The sequence below is a fragment of the Eumetopias jubatus genome, unplaced genomic scaffold, assembly GCF_037043125.1.
Source record: "Eumetopias jubatus isolate StellerSeaLion01/CBP00866 unplaced genomic scaffold, mEumJub1_p1.0 scaffold_17, whole genome shotgun sequence".
NCBI lineage: Eukaryota > Metazoa > Chordata > Mammalia > Carnivora > Otariidae > Eumetopias > Eumetopias jubatus.
The window spans coordinates 3,217,563-3,227,303 of NW_028274823.1; the positions used below are offsets into that span (position 1 = coordinate 3,217,563).

The following is a 9,741-nucleotide window of genomic DNA, read 5'->3' on the forward strand; positions in this document are numbered from 1 at the left end:
CAGAAACCTGAGTCCGTGCTGGTCCTCCACCTGGGGCACTCCGGCCACCCGCTGGCCCGGACATCTGGGGACCCATGTCATCCCGCTCTGCCCATACCTGCTGGAAGCCGGGGCCGCATGTTTCTCCCTGTCACCAAAGAATTAAAGACAACATCTCGGGTAGGAAGCTATTGTGGAGGGTGGAAGTTTCTTGCCAGGCAAATAAATTGGATTTAAGTATATTACAGTCATAATCTTTCTCTGCCTCTCTCCAGACGGTCTCTGTACATGGAGAAATGAGAATGTATTCGCAGACAAAGCGTGACCTGAGGGAGAAGCCTGCCGGAATCTGGATTTTCAATAACATAAGACAATAAAGCTTAGACTTCTAACCTGCTGCAATATGGTCAGAGTATAAAGAGCTTAGCTCCTAATAAAAGGGCAGGGCTTCCCCTCATATCTGAAGATCCGGACCCCCCAGAAGGACACTTCATAAAGATCGTAACGGGTTAGCCTGGATCACACAGACACGAGGCCTTGTTGACCGATTGTCTGACAGTTGTCACCTATGGATCTGATATTAATAAGTCCCGTGTTGATTTCCTCGGGGTATTTTTGTCCCTGTAATTGCACATCTTCCTGTTGTGACCCTACACTGGGTGGCATGTTGCATGCACGTTGCACCCTTTTTTCTGGGGTTTGCCCACCGTGATATGGCACCTCCCTGAGTGGGGGGATGAACTGGCAGCAGCTGGACAGTGGCAAGGGTGAGCTTGTAGAACATAGGACAGAGCCACCTGAGCCACCTGCTTCTCCCTGGGAGCTCAAGTACCCTGACACCTTCCACAGGAGGGGAGCAGGTGAAAGTCAGTATCGTCAGCCATCCTTCTGTGAATTTGTTTGCCTCTCAGAGACTTTGCCAGGGGATTAAGGGGTTGCCAGGTGGTTCCCCTGACAGCATAATTGAGGCAAAGTACGTGAATCTACTGCATGAATATAATTGCATGAATGAAGCTGAGGGACAGTAGCAGAGCTTGGTTAAAAATCTCTGACACATAAAATGCCACTGAGCCAGCAACAGAGCAGTGGAGAATTGGACCAGCCAGCAGCGCCTCTGGCTATCCATCCTCTCCCATGGTGCCGATGGCATTGCCCTGACTCCTGCCCCCTTCCGTTTCCACCCAGACTTTCTGGTGGCCCCAAGGCAGGTCCATGCCATGCTCTGCAGTATCATCTGCACTTTAAAATGACATCGAGGCCAAGTATTCCAGAACATTTCAATTCTGTTCACTCCAGGTACTGCTTTATTCCTCTGGCTGCACCTCAGAAGAGCCCACCCCTCTCATGTGGGACACATCTCTGCAGAAGTTTTCATTTCTGGTGTGTCCCCAGTGGGGAGAGGCAAGTGTGGGATGCTGGATGCCCTGGGACAGAACTGTAGACTCTGCTAGGCACCTTCCTTCTCTGGGAAGCCTGCCCTGGTCCGTGTGGAGGACGACAAAGGAAAGCACACGCTGAGGTAAGGCACGTACCTGTGTGCAGCCATACCTCGGGAACTCAGAACACCTTCTGTAGTGATTTACACCAATCAGGGGGCCGTGTCTGTTTCTCCCTTTGATTGTCAAATCAAAGACCATTGAAATGTGGCATATTCACAGCAACACACAGCCACGGGGAGGCTGATGGTGAGAAAGGGGCCACCCCTCAGGTAAAGTGCTGGATAGGGTGTCAGGGGGGCTTGGAGAGGAAACTGCCCACCTCAGGGCCAGACTCTTGGGGCTGCTGGGAGCTGATGCTGAGCCACAGACCAGCCCCACAAAAACCATCTGGTGCCCTCCATCCAGTATGGGAACTGACCCTACGGATGCTTATGGTCCTGTGACAGGATGTCCTGGGGTCTGTGGGTGGTGCCCATGACCTGTTGATCTTGGAAGACCAGAGCCCAAGACCCAAAGTCGGTTCCTGGTCAGACGGGCCTGATGTTGGAGGTTGGTATCAGACATGCTGCTCCTTAGCTCCATGATTATATCTTCCTGAGCCTCAGGTTTCTCATCAGAATATGGTAATGACATGGGTGCCATTGAGTTTATCAACTGAATTAATCACAGCCTTTTAAGAGAGGGTGGTCCTCAGCTTTTACAGGGCAGTGTTACAGGATTATTTTCCTCCCAAATTCATATGTTGGCGTCCTAACCTCCAGTACCTCTGATTATGACTGTATTTGGAGATAGAGTCTTTAAAGGTAATTAAGGTTAAATGAGATCATAGGGTGGGCCCTAATCCAATGTAACTGTTGTCCTTACAAGAATAGGAGATCAGGACATGGGCACAGAGGGAAAACTGTGAAGAGATAGGGAAACAATGGCCATCTACATACCAAGGAGAGAGGCCTCAGGAGAAACCAAATGTGCTGACACCTTGAGTTTGGACTTCTTCCGTCCACAACTGTGAGAAATTAGATTTCTGTTGTTTTAGCTACATAGTATGTGGTATTTTGTTATTGTATCCTGGGCAAACTAATGAAGACAGGTTTGCTCACAGCTGCCTCTGCCCTTAGCCCAGAGAGAGTTGGTCTTTTATTCCTGCTCAGAGGCCTCTGAGCTTTGTGACAGGTGGGCAAAACACTGGTGTGTTAGAAACAAGCATGAGGGAAACTCCTGTGGACCTAGCCCTCTTGTAAATAAAATCTACAAACTCTGGACCAAAACAAACAACCGAACAAAAAACAGATCTACCCAAGTCTCTGGTCAACCCCTAACTACACATGCTTTTAGGCAGATTCAGAGCAGTTAAAATAAAAGCAGATCTGAACTATGATTTGATCTGACATGAAAGAGATAGAGTTTGCAGTTTAAGTTTGGTCAAAACAAAAACAAAAACAAAACAAAAAAATCAACGTTCTCTGGAGGATTAAAACAGCTTACTAAAACAAAAAATCAACATTCTCTAGAGGATTAAAACAGCCCAGAATCTCTGCAACAGAACATTCCCAATACACAACATTCCAGGATACAATCTAAACTTGCTTGAAAATGTGATCCAGACTCAAGAGAAAAGTCAGTCAACTGAGAACAATCCTAGATGATCTCAATATGTTGGAATTAAGAAGACAAGGAGTTTTAAGGAGATATTATAATTGTATTAGATGAAATAAAATATGCTGGCAGTGAAAGAAGAGAGAAGAAATCTCAGCTAAGAAATAGAAATTATGAGAAAAATCAAATAGAAATTCTAGAACTGAAAAAATGTAATCACTAAAACTAAAAATTCAGTGGATTGGCTTATTACTAGAATGGAGACCACAGATGAAAGAGTCAGCCGACTTGAATATAAAAAGTATCAATGTCCAATCTGAAGAAGAGAGAGAAAATAGATTGGAAATAATGAACAGAGTGTCGGGAAAACTATCAGAAGTTCTAATATATGCGCAATTTGCATCCCAAGTGAAGCAACAGAGAATGTAGCAGAAAAAGTATCTAAAGATATAGAAGCCAAGAAATTTCCTAAATTTGGTGAACACATAAATTTGAGTTTCAAAAGCTCAGTGAACCCTAAGGAGGATAAATATATATAAAACCACATCTAAGCCGCCTAATCACACCGCTGAAAATCAAAAGAAAGAGAAAAGCTTTAAGGTAGTCAGAAAAAAACTATATACATTGTACCTGGAGGAAGATGATTTGGAAATACTGCAGACTTCTCGTCCAAAACTATGGAGGCCAAAAGGCAGTGGAACAACATCTCCAAAATGCTTACAGAAAAACCTGCCCACCTAGGATTCTATAATAAGGGACAGTATCCTTCAAAAATGAAAATATTTTCAGATTAAAGAACACATAGAAAATGTGTTGCTATTCATGAGAAATGCTAAAAGAAGTTACTTGAAGGGAGGTGATAACAGTTGGAAATTCAGTTTTTAAGGGATTAGTGAAGAGTATCAAAACTGGGAAATATGTGAATAAACATAAAAGACTTCAAAAACCTTAATTTCTTTAAAATACATAAGACTGTTTAAAACAAAAAGTTACAACATTGTTTTCTGGAGTTTATTATGTATGTGGATATCATACCCATGACAACCATAGCATGAAGGACTAGGGAGCAAATGGACCCATACAGTTAGAGATTTTCTACATTTTACATATGATGGAACAGTATCAACTCTAAGTAGACTGAAAAGGTAACGTTGTATATTATGGATATTTTAATCCCTAAGCAACCACTAATAGTACAATGTAAAGAGATATAGCTAAAACACAGTAGCTTAATTAAAATGGAATTTTAAACAATATTCAAATAATCCAGAAGAAAGCAGAAAATGAGGAACAGAGGAGCATGAAACAGATGGAACAAACAGAAAACAAATAATAAAGTAGCATACCTAAATCCAACCATATCACAAATTACATTAAATATTAGTGAACTGAGTATACCACTTACAAGGCACAGATCGTCAGAATGGATTTTGAAAAGCAAAACCCACATCTTATACTCATTAGGAGGCTACAGTAAGAAAAAGAGCCGAAAATAACATGTGTTGGCAAAGGTGTGGAGAAATCGGAACCCTTTGCACATATTAGTGGGAATATAAAATAGTACAGCTGGCATATAAGCCAGTATGACAATTCCTCAAAAATTAAAAAATAAAATTACCATATGATCCAGCAATTCCATTTCTGAGAACATACCCAAAAGAAAAAGCAAGCAAAAAGAAAGCATGGACATGAAGAGACATTTGTACATACACCTGTTCATTAAAGGACTAGTCACAGTAGCCAAAACATGGCAGCAATCCAGATGTCCATCTGTGGATGAACAGATACAGAAAATGTGGTAAATCCATGCAATGGAATATTAGCCTTAAAAGGAAGGAAATTCTGAAGCAGGCTGCAATATGTATGAACCTCAAAGACATTATGCCAAGTGAAGTAAGCCAGCCAATCACAAAAAGACAAATACTGGATGATTCCACTTATGTGAGTTACATAGCATAGTCAAACTCATAGAGATGAAAGTATAATGGTAGTTTCAAGGGGTTGGAAGTAGTGGTGGGGGTGGAGAAATAGGAGTTGTGTAGTGGGTATAGAATTTCAGTTTTGCAAGATGAAAACATTCTGGAGATTGGTTGCAGAACAATGCAGATATATTTAAAAATGGTAATTTACACTTAAAGATGGTAATGGTACATTTAAGATGGTAAATTTTATGTGTATTTTACCACAATTAAAAATAAAAATTAAAAATAGCAAGACCCAGCTGGAGTAGTTATTTTAAATATATTACTTTAAAATAGTTATTTTAACTATTTTAGTTAAATATAAACCCAGCCTATCTGGGTTTATGAAAACCCAGATAGGCTGAGCATAAATACCTGGAAAAAAGGTATATCATGCAACCAGTAAGCATAAGAACACTGGAATGGCTACATTAAAATCAGACAAAATAGACCTCCAGACAGAGAATATTGAGATAAAGAGGGACATTTCATAGTGATAAAATGGTCAATTCATCAGGAAAACATAATAATTATAAATGTATATGTACCTAATAAGTAAAAATTCTATAATCTTAGAGACTTTTAACAGCCATTTCTCAGCACTTGATAGAAATAGAGAAATAATTTCAGTTAAAATATGAGTGATATGAGAACATTATCCACTACCTTGATCTAGTTGATATTTCTACCATACCTGCAACTTCAGAATACATGGTATGTTCTGCAAGATGGATGACCACACACTGGACCACATCTCCACAAGTCTTACTAAATTTAAGGAACTGGATTAATGCAGAGGATGTACACTGACAAGTATGGAGTGAGATTAGGTATAAAGAGCAGGAAGATATCTAGGAAAACCCCCGTGGTAAACAGAGTGATGTATAAACCCACCACCCCAAGTTGTCCATGTCCTAATTCCTGGAATTGTGAGTGTGGGCCATGAATACATTAGGTTACATGAAAAGAGAAATTCAGATTACAGATGGAATTACGGTTGCTCATCTGCTGACTTTAGGATAGGGAGATGATCCTGGATTGTCTGAGTGGGCCTGGTATCCTCACCAAGGTCCTGCGAAGTAGAAAAGGGAAGCTGAAAAGGAAGTCAGAGTGATGTGATGTGAAGGGGACTCAATCTGCCTTTGCTGGCCTTGAGGATGGTGGAAGGAGGCCACGGCCAGGGATCATGGGCAGCTGGAGCAGCCAGAGAAGACACACACACATGGATTCTCCCCTAGAGCCTCTGGAAAGGAGCCCAGCCCTGCAGGTATATTTTGACTGTCATCCATTGAGACCCACATTGGCCTTCTGACTTGCAGAACTGTATGATAGTTTGGGTTGTTTTAAGCCACTAAGTTTGTGGTCATTTATTACAATGGCAATAGAAAACTAAAAAAATCCTTGATTTCAGTTCACCAGGGTTGTTGCAATAATTGGACTTAATTAAAATAAAAATTAAGGAGGTTAGAAAATAAAGGGAGGTCTGTCTTGGAGGAGAGCTGGATCCATGTCCTTATGGCCTCCCTGCCCCAGCCCTGGATGGATGTGGACACAGTGTCCGTACTGTGCACTGCGGACTGGACAAGCAATCCCCACACCCACTCTAGTGGGTTGAATAGTGTTCCCCGAAAAATTCGTTGTGCTCAGAACCTGAATTCTGATTCAGCCTTATTTGGAAATGAGGTCTTTGCAGATGTAATCAAGGATCAAGATGAGATCCAACTGGATCAAGGCAGGCTCTAAGTCCAAGGAGAGGGTTGTTATCAGACCCAAGTAGGGACTCAGACAGAGAAGACCATCTGAAGACGGAAACAGAGTTTGGAGGGAAGAATCTGCAAATACAGGACGCCAAGTACTGTGGGAAGCCGCCAGAAGCTGGGAGGGAGTCATAAAGTGATGGAAGGACCCAACCGTGCCGACACCTTGGTTTTGGACTTCCGACCTCCAGAGCTGTAAGAGGATCCATTTCTCTTGGTTTAAGTCACCCAATTGGTGACAGCCTGTTGTGGCAGCTGCAGGTCACTAATACGCCCAGAGTGTGGGTCCTTGGAACCATTACAGCCAGAAGCAGGAGCTCAAAGGCTCCAGGGAACACTTGGCGAAAGGACCAACTGACAGGAGTTGGGCCCCGGGAATCAGACCTGCTTCCTTCTTGGGCTCCTCTGGATTCATTCTGCCCCCGTGAGACTCCTGAAGCACGAGGGGTCTCCCCTCACCTCCTGGGCACTGGCCCAGGCCCTGAGAGCTGCTCCTTCTGGGGCCTCACACCTGCTGTGATAAATACCATCACGGCCGCACCCCCTCAGAGCCCTGCAGTCACCCAGGCCTCAGGACGTGGCCGTGTGGCCTCTGGGCCCACACCCTGGCTGGCAAGGCTTGCCCAGAACCCGCCTCTCACTCCGGCTGGGCGGTGTGTCTGGGGGGCTGGAGGGCGATGCTGGCAGGTTGCGGAGCTACCCCTCGGCAGGGCTGACCGGCCTGCGTGCCCGGCGCATGGCCCACACTCACAGCACAGCCAGCCGAGGCTGCGGCGCCCAGCGGGGCTGGGAGGGTCTGCCCGAGGAAGGGAGTTCCTGGCATGTCAGCTGGGAGGTAGAGTCCCAGTCTTTGCTCCGGGGTCGTTGTTTCGGCTTCTTGTCAAGGCGGACGATGGCATGTGAGCAGGGCAGAGTGCCTGAAGTGTCAGGCCCTAGGAGGAGACAGCTGTCATCGTGAAAATGCAGTTGTTCTCAGGACCCTGAGTCCGGGGTGCATGGGGGTCCCCCTGACTCGGGACCCTCGGGGTCTGGGAGCCATCACAGAGTGCCCAGTCCTTTCGCTCTGCTGCTCTGAGGCACAGCCTGTGGAGCTGTGTTTGGCCAAAATCGTGCCCCCAGGTGGTTGCTCACAGCCGGCTCTGCTCCTTGGAGCACCTTGGGCCTGGGTTCCTGGCCATGGGCACCTGTTCCTACTCAGTGGTCTCAGGATTCATTGGACCTTCTTTGTGGCCAACAAGCATCAGAAGTGGAGAAGGCCCCAGGCACTGTTCTCAGTGCCCAGGAGGTTGGCTGGAGAGGTGGGGGACCCAGTGGATCTTGCACCCAGTCCAGGCTCCCTGGGTCACCTGCCCAGCCCCTCTGGTGCATCCACTGGGTCAACAGGCCTATTTCTCATTGGTGCCCCACAAGGAAATGCTTGCATGCTGCTGACTGCCGAGTCCCTGCTCCTTTTGTATATTTCAATATGCAGAAAGAGGTTTTTATCGCCTTAATGGGGTGTCTAAATTGCCTGCCCCACCTCTTGCTGCAACAGCCAGCGCTGGAGCTCTGATCCAAACCTGAACAGTGGGATCGTTTGTGCAATTTTTTGGGAGCTGTGAAAGGAAAACATTTCAAATTAGGGAGAACATTCCAGTAATTGGGAGTGCTTGGAATCCCCAGCTTACCAACACAGCCATTCCTAAGTGCATTTTAAAAGAGAGGAAAAAATCTCCTCTGCACATCCCTTGGAATTGCCCAGGGGAGAATATGCTGCTGAGGCCTGTGGACATGTCCCAGATGCTCTGGGAGAAGGGTTTGAGGAGCTCCGAGGTCGGCACCGTCTATGTAGCATTGTCCAAGCAGTGTGTGGTGAGGAATCCCCTACCAGGCTCTGGACACAGCACAGTGTCCCCCATGCCAAAGATGTCACAGCAGCTTCCCAGTGCAAACCGATGCCACTAACTCTGAACCACCCCCCCCCCCACCACCCCACCGGAACGGGAGCTTGAGGAGCCAGGCACCTGTAAATGTGAAAGGCTCATCCTCACAGCTTTGCGGGTGGCTCTTGAAAATGTCCATGGAGACCACTGCCCTAGAAACATAGATTCTGAAACCCTTGTGCCTATCTCGGAACATGGCAGGGTACTGATCAAGGAGTCGATTTGAAAAATTGAATTTTAAAAACCGGTAAGTAAGATCAGGGATGCTTGCTGTATATTTGTCTGCTAGGGCAGCTGAATGAAGTACCACCCACCGGAGGTCTTCAACAGGAATTTATCTTCTCCCAGTCCTGGAGGCTAGACACCCAAGATCAAGGTGTCGGCGGAGTTGGTTCTTTTTTCCTTGCTTTGCAGATGGTCGTCTGTCCGCTGTGTCCTCGCGTAGTTTGTGCTCCGTGCACACGCGTCCCTGCTGTCTCTCTTGGAAGGACTCCGGTCCTGCTGACCACCTAGAACCTTAGTTCTCCAAAGACAGCCCCATGAGGGCTTGGCCTTCACCCTGGGCAGTATAAGGGGGCCACATTTCCATCCACAGCGCACTCTTGAATTTCGGGCTTGAATTTTGGTTACAGTTTGTGCTTTGGTTTGGTCACAGGTCCCGAGAAGAGAGCCTTCCTCCATCACTCGGTGACAGGGAGTGGAACCGATTAGCCCATTCTGAGGCTGCCTGCGTGCCGGCCCATCTTTGATCCTCACAGCACTTTGCAAGCCTGGCGGTGAGCTCCTGTTCACAGAGGGCAGCACCAGGGGGCAGGGAGCAAGACCGTTTGCTGGCACTGGCTAGTCGTGCCAGGCTTGGAGACAACAGGCTGAGGCCCTCCCTGGCCTGCCAGCAGGGGAGACATGTGAGGTGCTCTCATGGGCCTGGAGGTGGCGTTAAGTGACAATGCGAGGGGGCTTTCTGTGGGCACCCCTCATCTCAGTTTGCCTTTGTCACTGATCTGTGGGAGACGCTAGCAACGTTTATGCGACAGATAGAGAAGACCATGAACTTCCAGCCACCTCTTCCGTGTGTCCTCGATCACCA

General features: G+C 46.3%; 1 long non-coding RNA gene across 1 annotated transcript; it reads left to right on the forward strand.

Annotated features, from left to right (window-relative positions):
• The first annotated feature begins 310 nt into the window (after positions 1–310).
• LOC114221859 (uncharacterized) lies at positions 311–9,490 on the forward strand. The gene is made up of 3 exons (XR_003611824.2): positions 311–385; positions 1,276–1,498; positions 9,310–9,490. It is a non-coding gene; the product is annotated as an uncharacterized LOC114221859 (long non-coding RNA).
• The last annotated feature ends 251 nt before the right edge of the window (positions 9,491–9,741 follow it).